Source organism: Misgurnus anguillicaudatus, chromosome 19 (assembly GCF_027580225.2).
Source record: "Misgurnus anguillicaudatus chromosome 19, ASM2758022v2, whole genome shotgun sequence".
In the NCBI taxonomy this organism is placed as follows: domain Eukaryota; kingdom Metazoa; phylum Chordata; class Actinopteri; order Cypriniformes; family Cobitidae; genus Misgurnus; species Misgurnus anguillicaudatus.
The window spans coordinates 14,249,190-14,262,288 of NC_073355.2; the positions used below are offsets into that span (position 1 = coordinate 14,249,190).

Sequence of the window (13,099 nt, forward strand, 5' to 3'; positions counted from 1 at the left end):
TTTCAAAGTTGTTTCAGTTACTGCACATGTGCACAGGTTTGCAAGCATAGATATACATAATAAAGGCTGGATGTCGCGCTGCTGGCCAATAAAGTTGGCCAATAACTTACTGTAGAAAATGTTTCATGTTCATTAAATTTTGTACAAACTGTTGCCAGTAAATAACATAAGTGTAAAGGGCTATTTATAGTCGTGCGTAGGTCCTACGGCGTAGCCGCAACGGCGTAGGTTCCGCGTCGGTTTTCATTTATACTTTTGCGTTGTCGTCCGCGTCGACGTGCAAACACCCCCGCAGACCGCTGGTAGGCAGTAACCACGCGTGTAACCACAGTAGCAGCAGAAGAAGTCACAGAAGAAGCTAAGCAAGTTAAGCCACAAACAAAGAAGAAACAGCAACTTGTTGTGTATAATTTGAGAAGACCAGCAATGATGAAAGTAAATAAACAGCGACTTTTGATGCAGTTTGAGTTAAATCACTCCTCAACTTGGCTCATTTTTGTTTTCACCGTCACAAACGGAAATACCTATGACGCAGTTTTTTTTACCTGACGGGAGAGGTTTTTTACCAATTTTCAAAAAATTGTATTTGTTATAAACATCAAAGATGTACTTATAACACTGCATACTTATGAATAATGTTCATGAAACATCCAGAATTATAGCCACATTAATAACGTTTGTTAGAAACCAAACCATTTGTAAATCTGGCAAGATTTCTGCAAGATTATAGCATTTGTGTTCGTGAAGATGACTCACCTTACATCAGGTACCACAGAGCCCGCCAGAAAGCTTGCCTGTGACAAGATGGCCGCCGGTGATGACGTTAGAGACTCCGCCGTAAGACAATAAACACAAACCTTAGGGCCCTATTTATTACACTGTTCCTTCTTAATATACAGATAGTGTCACACTGTAGCATCTTTTTCATCCTAATATGCACTGTAAAGCATGGAGTCTTGAAAAATAAGAAAATCAAATGAGTTTTTGAATGTATTGTTTGCGGAGTACAGTATAATTCATAACGGTGAGGCTGATGTTTTATGTATTTTCTGTGGGAAAGCGCTGGTTCGGCTTAGCGCTGGAAGAGTGATAGTTCCAGTGCTGGAGCAGCTTATCTTTGTGAAGAGTCCAGTTCCCAGAAACCTCTTCTTTACCACAGACCTACAGTATCAGTTTCAGGCAGGTTTGTGCAGTGTTATGGTGAAACTGACCTTTAATGTGTATAAGAGGCCAGTGTCAAAGCATACAAATGAGGCAGTGCGCCGCCAGAGAAGAAAACTAAAAGACATAACTGTAGCACAGCACAACAACATACTGTAGTGTTTGTAAATATGATAAATGGCATGCTGTAATACCTGATGAATCACGTAGCATCATCGATAAGAAATAATAAATAATAAATACTGTAATGGTTGATTTGAGATTTGCGTACACATATAGGTATGCATGTTTAGGATCTACAAATTATTAAAATCCTCTTTTTCTTCGTGTATACTTGACGGGAACATGATACTTTGTATTTATACTTTTCTACTTTTTCGCTTTCTTCACTCTCACAGGTGTGTCCATTACATTGTATCTTTGCACTTCTCTTATTATTACCTAATAGGATCAATCTGTTCTCCTCAATGTTCTAAGTTGCTTCGGATTAAAGCATCTTACATAAATGTCTAAATGTAAATGCATCAATTCTATGAAAGCTGATGACTATGAATGTCAGTAACTGCCCTACTGAAAAATCCAGCTAAGACCAGCATAAGCTGGTGAGCTGGTTTTAGCTGGTCCCCAGCTTGGTTTTAGCTGGTTTTGCTGGTGTAAGAAGCTGGTTTTGCTGGTGTAGCAAGCTGATCTAGCTGTGTTTTGGACACATTTTAAGCTGGTCTAGCTGTACTTAGCTGGTCATGCTGGAATACCAGCTGGCCCACCAGCATGACCAGCTTTGTCAGGCTGGTAGGACCAGCGTAAACCACCTTAAACCAGCTGGAACCAGCTACCAGCTTATGCTGGTTTTGGCTGGATTTTTCAGTAGGGTGGGGAACAGTACTGAATGTCTGGATGCTTAATATGGCCGCTCTGGTGACAGTTAAAAGAACCAATCATCAATGGATAAAAGACTGACGATTCTCTAGGGAAAGGGATCACAGAGTCGCGTAAGGTAATTGCCAACCTATGTCCATGCGAAGTACATACCCGAAATTTCCCAAACCTGTTTTCACTACTACGCAAGGGAATGATGGGTATTTCACATTAGTATTTTCAATATCTACAAATTCTTAAATTGAGATGTATTTTCTTGATGAGCAAAATGACCTAAGAAAATAAGTCTTTAGACAAAAAATATAAAATTTAAGTGGGAAGTTCATGACAACATGTATGCGCGTCTAAAGAGTTTATGATAAAAGAGACACTCACGTTTGCCAGATACTCGCATAATCTCATGCTTAATCAGAGTTTACTGTTAAGTGAGTGTCTTGCGTGTATTTTGTGAACGTGAGCATCTCTTTTACCTTAAACACTTTGACGCATGTGCAGCAGGCACTTATTTTGACAAAACACATGATGCACACAAGACACATATTTTGAAAAAGGAACCACACACATGACACCCCGAACACTTATTTTGAATTAGCACCCCTCGGATGAGCAGTCACGAGCCACCACTGGCCTCACGGGATAGTAATACTGCTTGCACACTATCTTTTTCACCTGTCTCTTTAAATGAAGTTATTAGGACGCGTTGCTAATTCTTGCTGTCCTAGTAACACTCTTAAACAAATGAGAAACCATCCATTGCACTAACAGAAGATGAATGACGCAAACTCCATGCTTCACTCCCATTAGTAGTCACTATTTAAAGTCACTCAAAATTTGCATAAAGTTGAAGCTTTTTCAACCTTGTCGTGTCGCTGGACAAGCCCCATCCGGTCACCAATGGTTGCCATCGCTCGTGCCACTGGAAATCGCCAGCTCCTCATTAAAATGAATGTGATTGTGTCGCTTTGTCACTGCCCGTCGGCTGTAATGCGAACGGGGCATAAAGCATCCATCAAATACACACTTCAGAATCCAGCCAGAAGTAGTAGGCCATATCCAGGTACTTTTCTCTTTATGAATAAAATTCAGTGAATTCAGACATACTTCTTTTGTCACATACTGTTTCTCACCTACTATATAGTAATGAAAGTATGCCGTTTCGGACACAGCCACTAACTTGCAGAATGCAAACTATTTAAAAAAAAAGAAAAAGCTCAGTTTTTTAAAGAATAGCAATGGTTTCAGGTTTGCAGACATTCACAGTTGTCAATGGTTTGCTATATCTAATAGGCACATGGTATTTAGAAGAGGACCATTGTTATTCTAGAAAACACTGTAGGATGAGCAATCAATATTTCCAAATTGTTATAGCTCCATTATATTGATTATATCTAAATAATAAATGGGAAAAAAGTATTGTAAATTAAAAAGTATTAAATAAAAACATGACAACAAGTTTACAAATTAGTTATTTATGAGTAAAAGTAACACAGTATACACTCCCTGACAAAAATCTATTTTGTAGAAACACCTGCTATTAACCTGACTTTTATTTAATCAATTGGTGTTAGAAATAGCTCATATGAACAGCTAAAACCCTCCCAAATTATGTTTAAGGCACTGAAATAAATTAGTTTCACTAAAATGTTTTTTTATCATTTAATCAAGACAGAGAGGTCAAATTTTGGCAAGACAAAAGTTTTGTCGCCTATACATAAATTGAACAAATTTACTGCAAATACAAAAAAATTCAGCAAATTAAGTAGTGGTGCTGTGAGATCCAAATGTAATATCTTGTATGACTTCCATGAGCTTGAAGGACTGCATCTGTGCGGTTTGGCTAGTATTGATGAAGTCATCAGGAATAGCAAAGAAAGCAGTCTTGCATGCCTCCCAGAGTTCATCAATATTCTTTGGTTTCATCTTCCATGCTTCCTCTTTCATCCTACCCCACATATGCTCAATGATGTTTATGTCTGGTGACTGGACTGGCCAATCCTGGAGCATCTTAATCTTCTTCGCCTTGAGGAACTTTGATGTGAAGATGGAAGTATGTGATGGAGCATCATCCTGCTGCAGAATTTGGCCTCTTTTATGGTTGGGAATATAAGAGGTAGCTAAGAGATCTTGGTATTTTAGACTATTGATGTTGCCTTCCACCCTGCAGATCTCTTGCACACTGAATGTAACCAGACCATGATTTATCCGTCACTAAACTTCACTGTTTTCTGGGTGAATCTCGGATCCATGCGGGTTCCAGTAGGTCTCCTGCAATATTTGCGGTGACTGTGGTGTAATTAAACAGAAGATTCATCTGAAATATCAACCTTCTGCTTTTCCAGCGTCCATCCTTTTAGCAGGCTGTGGGCCTTTTGTTTAGTGCTGGATTCTGGGCACTGATTCGCCCATGGAGGCCATTTAGAGACAAAATCTGACAAACTGTTTTGGTTGACACAGGGATTTCAGGTGACCAGGTCTCGTGAAGCTCTGCTGCAGTGGAAAATGGGCTGACCTTGGATTTTCGAGCTGACAAACGGTCCCCTCGAGCAGTTGTCTTGCGGGGTCTGCCTGACCTGGACTTGTCAAAAACGTCTCCGGTCTCTTCAAATCTTTTTTTATGCTCTGTACTTGATGCTGAGACACATTGAAGGTGTCTGCCACATCAGCAGTGCATCTGGTCTTCAGCCTTTAAAAACTTTAGTCTCCGGGTGAATCTTAGGCATGTTTGAAGAAGTCTAGTTGCAGTTGATGTGTACTGGGGTTCTTTTTATACACACCTGAGACCTAATTGATCCATTATTAGTCACAGATGAAGCTCATATGACACGGCGACAACACTTATGTCTTTGCAAAAATTGACTCAATGGGCTTTGCCAAGTCGTGAATAACAGAATACTTTTTGACAGTTTCGTTTTGCACTGAAACATTACAAAAGCTGTTGGGATTAAAATGAGCCATTTCTTGAAAACAAATTTTGATTAGAAATATATTTTAGCGGCACTTCATGTCAATTTGTACACAAGCGACAAGACTTTTGTCAGGGAGTGTATACTGTATCCTTCTTCATATTGTTTTGTTCAAATGAAATGTCTCTAAATTATCTTAAAAAATAATAATCTGTGGGTGTATGTTTAAAGATGCAATTTGTATTATCTGCGCCGCTAGATGGCGCCAGATCAAATCAATAACAATGACGTTGTTTAATGACGCTCTGAAGCAGCATGGAATTATGGGATTTGTAGTCTTTAACTCAATCGCTGATGGCCATCAGTCAGGCGCGAACGAGAAATCACGTTGACGGATAAGGTAATCAAATCTTATAAATATTACGTTTGATGACATTGTTTATTTCATTATGTAAGTTTATATGTGTGATGTTCAAAACGAAATGTTTAGTCATGTTACAGTATTAGTCCAAATTCGATGGTTAACACAGCACAGAATTAAGTTTTCAACTTACAATCTACAATGATTTTTCACATAATGTATTGAAAGTACAAATCTTATGGTGAAGTGTCTTAAAATGACCATTTATATTGCTGTACAATACCTCTTGATGTGCATATCGTCCGCGGGAAGATGCGCTGATTACAATCTACACACTAATGTTGTGATCAATATAATAGCATACGTTTTTTTTAAGGGTTACGAATCAAAACAACTCACCCATCGCGTAAAACACAGGCAGGATCAAAATCTCTGTCTAGTTAAATGTTGTCACAAAGCTCTCTCCATCCAGATAATGCAACAACAAATTGATCCTCATTCTTTCTCTCGTTTTGTTCCAAACTCTTCTTGGGTCGTTTGGTTGGCCCGTACGCTTACGGGAGCTGTCTTTGCTGACACAACCAGCGGCAGACGGTAAAGAGTAATCCATAGTCCATATGGCAAGCACGTAGCCCGACAGGCGCTGACGCATAGTTCCGCATTTGTCCACGACACTGGCTGCGTCCGAAAACTCAAGGCAGTGACTTGTTACCTCGCTGCCTCATGAGGAAATGACTTCGGAGGCATGAAGGCAGTTCAGAGAAAGGCTTTCGAACACATCTTCAAAGGCAGCGTGTTTGAAATATAAACAGAGAGCGCCTTTGTGATAACTAATCACATATTTGAAAACTACAATACTAATTTCTTGCTATAAATGCAATTAAAATGTGTAAAAAGTGAAAATATACCTTTATTTACACTAAATTTGTGCTCCAGTCGCTTCCTTGGCCGCCATTTTATTTTTTCGAACTCGACCACTGTTGTCATGTAACGTTTATTTACGTCAGTAAAGGCGGTGAAAAAGGGTCACATGGATATTAACGTCATTGACAGGAGACTGCACTGTCCCGTAACAATGTTTTGAATGGAAATTTTCTCACGATTTACAAGTAGTTGAAAACATTACAGATATTGATAGTAATCAGCTGGACAAAATATATAACACTGGCCTAGTGGTTTTTGGACATTTTACTGCAAATATCTTACAAATTGCACCTTTAATGCTATTGTAGACAAAAAATATAATTTCCTTCATTAGAAAACTAATATTATTTTAAATACAAATTGATTTGAAATGAATGACTGAATAATGAAGAAAAAGTAGTCAATGATATGTCTCACCCCAAGAATCTGCTTGATGTAATACCAAGGAAACAGTTTTATGAATTCTAGGCAAAGGGTAACTACAATGTAAATGCTACAATGTAACATTTTTTAATAATTGTAATGCTTTGCATCACAACATAATTCCCAATAAATGTACAATTGTGTTGCAATGTGTGTCTGCATTCCAGAGTTTACTATCATTCTAAAATGTGGGACAAATATTCTTAATAATAAAAAGAAAAATGTTCTTAATAATATTTAAATGAAAGTGTATATTACAACAGGATTGTCTCTGTGTACAAAAGCAGATGAATGTGCAATTACTGTGGTAGCCCAACAGTCTATTTAGTCTTACTTAACATGGGTGTTTAATGTCAGCACGGTAACAACAGCTGCTTTATTCAATAGAGTCAGACATTATTTGGCCTTTTAAGACTACAAAGTCAAGACGAATTCCAATTAACTATCTGTTCTGCCACAACGTAAGAGACAAAAAGAGGAATAGCCCAGGTAATTGGGTTAATTGCAAAGAACAAACGATTAACTCTAATTGAAGTTACCATTGTAAGTATTCAGACTCACTGATTCAGGGTTGAGAGTAGTAATGGTGCATATCATTAACAATGCTTTTATTCAGCTACATAGCTGTGGGCGCAATGCTACCATAGCAGTAAAAATTGAACGCCTTCATGAAATCAGGATTTATATGTATATCAAACGGCCTGCATTGTCATACATTGAAAAAAGTACCACAATTACTAGTGTACTATTTCTACTGGATTATTAAAGTGTGTATACTTTTAAGTAATATACCCACAACGAAAACAGGAAGAGCTGCTGCAAAGCAATATTCAATCTTCAACAGATTCCTAATGTTTGAAACTTAAACATCAGAAGGAAATATGTAGTTTCAAGATGAAATTATTTGACAATGCATGACAGTATGCCCCAACAGACCTTAGTCAGATAGCAACATAATTAATTTTTGATGAGAATGAAAGGCTGTGAAGGACACAGAGTGTTCAATAAATTGAACTGTTGCTGAAACTGATCTCAAAGGTTTAGATGACAAAACATCTCGTCAACAGTTTTAAAAGTTCTCAATTTCCTGCAACGCATAGTATCATTGTGTCCTTCAGATATAATTTGTTTTGTTTATCATGCATCTATCATTTAAAAAGGATGCAGTGACATCATAAATTATCCACTCCTCCTCCATTTCTGCCAACACACAAGGCTTAGGAAGGCATGACGTTATCTCAAGCAAAGTAACACAGTAAGCAACCAATGCACACTCATTTTTACAATGTTTGGTATGTTGTAGGATTTTCTCAAGTGAATGGTTTAGTTAGTACACTTTAAATATTTTGACACCAGGGCTGTGTCTGAAACCGCAATCTTCCATACTATATAGTAGGCAAAAAGCAGCAGGCGAGGTAGTATGTCAGAATTCATATTCTAAAAACAGTACACGAAAAGTACCCGAATGACCTACTACTTCCGGCAAGATCCCGGAGTGTAAAGTAGAGGGACACCACTTGCCACCACAAATAAAGAATGACCCACCTACAGCTCTTTTGTGTATGGAGAAAAATAATAAAATAAATCAACACAGTCTCACGGTAAGTCTTGTTATAGTAACGAAAGTTTTGATTAATTTATTTGTGTTTGATTAAACGAATTTCCACTGTTTTTCGTGTCTCTGGAGACAAATGTCTTTTTCGTCCTTCCCATCACAAATTTCTATCAATGGCTGTTCATGTCTGTGGCACGACTTTCTTTATTGTGTCATTTTATATTTTGTTTCCTCATCGTCCTTTCGTATTTTTAAATCATTGTCACTTGGGGTTAGGGTAGATTCGGGGTTTGCGTTACGATGTAATTTTATGCATTGGTTTCTACATGTTTTTCGTCCGCTTTTAAAACTATTCTCGCCTGGAGTTGGGGGTAGAGTTGGGGTTTGGGTAAGGAAGTCGCAGAAAGTGATTCTAACCCAAACCCCAAGCGACAATGGTCAAAAAATAGAAAACAACGAGGAGAAAACAAAATATAAAATGGTACTATAAAGAAAGTCGTACCACAAACAGCCATTGATTGAAATTCGTGCTGGGAAGGACGAAAAAGACATTCGTCTCAGAGACACGAAAAACAGTGGAAATTCGTGTCATCAAACACGAATAAATTAATCAAAATATTCGTTACTATAACACGACTTACCGTAAAACTGGGTTGAATAAATAGGCAAATACAACCCCAAATCAGAAAATGTTGGGACAGTATGGAAAACAAGTAAAAAAGAACTTGTATTTCATTGCATAACAAAATATTTCATGTTTTGTCTGATCAACTTAATTTCATTTGTAAATATACATCCTTTCCTGTCATTGAGACCTGCAACAAATCCAAGAAAGGTTGGGACAGGAGCAATTTAGGGGGTAGTAATCAGGTAAATTGGTTAAATAATGATGTGATTTGAAACAGGTGATGTCAAATTATGATTTGGTACAAAAGCAGCGTCCAAAAAAAGTCTAGTCCATTAGGAGCAAAGATGGGCAGAGGATTGCCAGTTTGCCAACAAATATGTTAGAAAATTATTGAAATGTTTAAAAACAATGTTCCTCAAAGAACGATAGAAAGACATTTGCTTATTTCACCTTCAACGGTGCATAACATAATTAAAAGATTCAAGGAATGTGGAGAAATTTCAGTGCGTAAAGGACAAGGGCGCAAGCCTAAGCTGAACAACCGTGATCTCAGATCCCTCAGTCGGCACTGCATCAAGAATTGTCATTCATCTATAAGCGAAATCACCACATGGGCTAACTTTTGTCAAAGTACCACAATACGTAGTTACATCCACAAATGCCAGTTAAAACTGTACTGTGCCACAGGAAGCCCTATGTTAACAGTGACTTATATGGGCTCTGAGACATCTGGGATAGACCATCACACAGTGGAAACGTGTACTGTAGTCAGATGAATCAGTATTTCAGGTATTTTTGGGGAGAAATGGACGCCGCGTGTTACGGACCAAAGAAGAAAAGGATCATCCAGAGTGTTAACAGCAACAAGTCCAAAAGCCAAGGTCTGTCATGGTATGGGGTTGTGTCCGTGCCCTTGCACTTCTGTGATGGCACCATTAATGCTAAAAAGTACATAGAGATTTTGGAGCACAATATGCTGCCTTCAAGAGAATCTCTTTTTCCAGGGACATCCATGCATATTTCAACAAGATAATGCAAAACCACATTCTGCACACATTACAAAGTCCTGGCTGTGGAGAAAGAGGATACAAGTACTTGACTGGCCTGCCTGCAGTCCTGACCTGTCTCCAATAGAGACGTGTTTTTTGCCGTGTGTCCATGTTTTTAAAAATAATTTTACAGAAGCACAATGTTCTGTTCTTATTGTGAGTATACACACTATGTAAAGTTTTGTATGATGTTTTACTTTTATCTGTACTGTATGATCATAAATAACCATAAAAGTAATGTAAGGTCATTATGGGTGCACTGCTGTACACCGGCATGTAGTTGAATAGGCGCAGCACAATTAGGGTGGTGAAAAGAGAGATTGAACTTTTTATATAACATACTTGAATTTTTAGACGTCTGGAATCACTGCACTGATATTATCACATTATAACGCCATTAGTTATTTGAAATATAAATCATCCACTGAAACCTCACTCAAGTGCAGCACTGATTGCTGAAATACAGCTCACCTGAGATTCGGCTGCGCCTTAGATTGACATTGACAAAGACATTAGGAATGTAAATACTGGAATGTAAATTCCATTCAGCTAGGTTCCTCGACCATCACGCCTTCCAGGACAGCCAAAAACCTGGGAGTGGTCATTGATGATCAGCTTAGATTCACGGAGCATGTTGCAAGCACGGCTCGCTTTTGTAGATTCATCCTCTACAATATTAGGAAAATTAGACCTTTCCTAAATGAGAATGCTATGCAGGTCCTAGTCCAAGCTCTTGTCCTGTCCAGGCTGGACAACTGCAATGTGCTACTGGCTGGACTTCCAGTCTGCACAACCCCTACAGATGATTCAGTACGCAGCGGCAAGAGTGGTCTTCAATGAGCCAAACAGGAAGCACGTCACTCATCTCTTTGTCAAGTTACACTGGCTTCCTATAGCAGCTCGCATCAAATTTAAAGCTCTGCTCCTGGCCTTTACAACCACCACTGGGTCAGCACCCCCTTTCCTTGCTTATTCAGCCTTATGTACCCTCTTGATCCCTGTACTCTGTCATCGAGCGACGGCTTGTGGTGCCATCTCAAAAACACTAGCGCGTACCTTCTCAGGAGCTGTTCCTCATCTGTTGACTGATCTGCCGGTCGCGACACGATCTGCTGAGTCTTTAGCTGTCTTTAAGAATCAGCTAAAAATCTATCTCTTCTGCCATTACCTCACTTCCTAATATAGGACTTACTATCTTTCTCTATTTTATCCTTTTTCTGTACATTCTTGAAAGAAATTAAATTAACCAACCCCTGTACTGTGTTGGACTTGATGAGACTATTTCCAGTGCACTTATGTATTGCTGTTCTTGTGTTGCTATAATTGCTTCTATTGTTTACCTCATTTGTAAGTTGCTTTGGACAAAAGTGTCTGCTAAATGACTAAATGTAATGTAAATGTACTGAATTTAACACTAGACACTACACTGTAAGATAGCCTACAATAATAATCATGTTCGGAAGGATTACTCAATTTTATATGATATATAGGCTAGCCAATTATATATAAAATATGTTTTTAAATAAACACTAACATATTGGGCTACCCTATTCAATTTGGCCCATCTTGCATGAGAACAAGACTTGAGTTGGTGCTAGAATATGCACGCATCTACAGTACGCGTGCAAACAACACCACTGCCTGCATAATGCATCCTAAGGCTGGGTACACACCAAAAGATTTTTTACATCTTATAAGATTTTAAAAATGTGATGGACCACAAACTTGAGGATAAAAAATCCTAGATTTATCCGTTTTGCTCCTATAGTGTGTGGTGTGCCATTATGTGTTAAAGACAGCACACCACACACAAACAGATTTTTAATCAGAGTCTCGACTGTGAACACAGGAAATCCCACAAAATCTCGCAAGACTTCAAAACAAGCATGGCGGATGATATGCAGGAAGACATTTAAATGATAGTGCTTGGAATAATTTTTACAAGACACGTTGTATAAACATTCATGCTGTTGCCACAAATCAACAAGCTGATCCTCCATCTCTGCGGTCCACATCAACTTCACTTTGGCCGTTTCTCAATCCGAAGGCTGTAGCCTGCGGAGGTCGCATATGCAGGCTGCATACGTCACAAAACCTGGTTTAATCAAGTTAACTGAGCATTAGATTCACAAGTCATAAGTTTATTAAAACAATATACAATGAACAAGGAATAATAGCCAATTTTATATATTCTGAAATAAGACAGTCTTGATGACGTATATGCAGCCTGGAAATGCGACCTATTGAGAAGCGGACTTTATGCTGCACCATGACTGCTTCCGTCTTCCCTCATCTCGCTTTCTGATTGGATATGGTTTCGTTTCACGTGATAATCTCAATAGCGTGCTCGCGTTTGTCCTCGGGATTCCTCACACACATCAGGATTTCTGATCGTAAATATTCAACATGTTGAATATTTACGATTCGCGATCGGCGCGGCTCCGACCTGCTTCCGAGCAGGTTCGGACACTCTTAACACACCTCACACGAAGGGACAATCTGATAAAATAATCTGTAGAACCATAGCGATACTCGGGACATATCTAGGATTGTCGGAAGGGGGAAAATCGGCCCAAAATAAGCCAGATTATCTTTTGGTGTGTACCCAGCCTTAGTTTCTTGTTGCGTCATAAACAAGAGCGGAGGGGGAGAAATCACCTAGCTTTCAAATAGACCGGGTAAGTGCAGAAATCTGCTAGCAAATGTAAATAGGCTATTAAATGAATATTAAATCACAATAAATGTCACATCTCCATTCCTTTAGATCCTCTTCCCCTGAGGTGACGTTAAGCGCTCGCTCTGGCAAGATAATCTTAATAATATCCTGTAGTGTATGATGCACTACGATTTTCAAATCCTGTAGTGTGGAGATGTTTACGATTTCAGAGAATATCGGACAAGATTCTCCTTATGTGTGCGCTGCAATCAGATTTCATCATCTACCAGGATTTTAAAAATCCTGTAGTGTGAGCCAGGCATTATCGCTTGTGACAATACTTTAAGCAGTAGTTTGCTGCACATTTGCTGCTGTGTGTAGATCTGGCGCCCTCTAGACATGCAGTAGCCTATTGCACATGCAGCCTATTGCTGCACAGATGTTAGCAAGCAAAATTAAATACGCATTTCTATTACGCGTAATTCTGTCTTATATCTAAATGTATTAAGAGCAAAAGCTGATATGCTGACTAATGCATGTTAGAGTAAATGTGTAATGCATAG

General features: G+C 38.7%; 1 long non-coding RNA gene across 1 annotated transcript; it reads left to right on the plus strand.

Moving 5' to 3' along the window:
• Positions 1-9,181: 9,181 nt before the first annotated feature.
• Positions 9,182-10,049, plus strand: LOC141350817 (uncharacterized). Its single transcript, XR_012358964.1, has 2 exons — positions 9,182-9,722; positions 9,836-10,049. It is a non-coding gene; the product is annotated as an uncharacterized lncRNA (long non-coding RNA).
• The last annotated feature ends 3,050 nt before the right edge of the window (positions 10,050-13,099 follow it).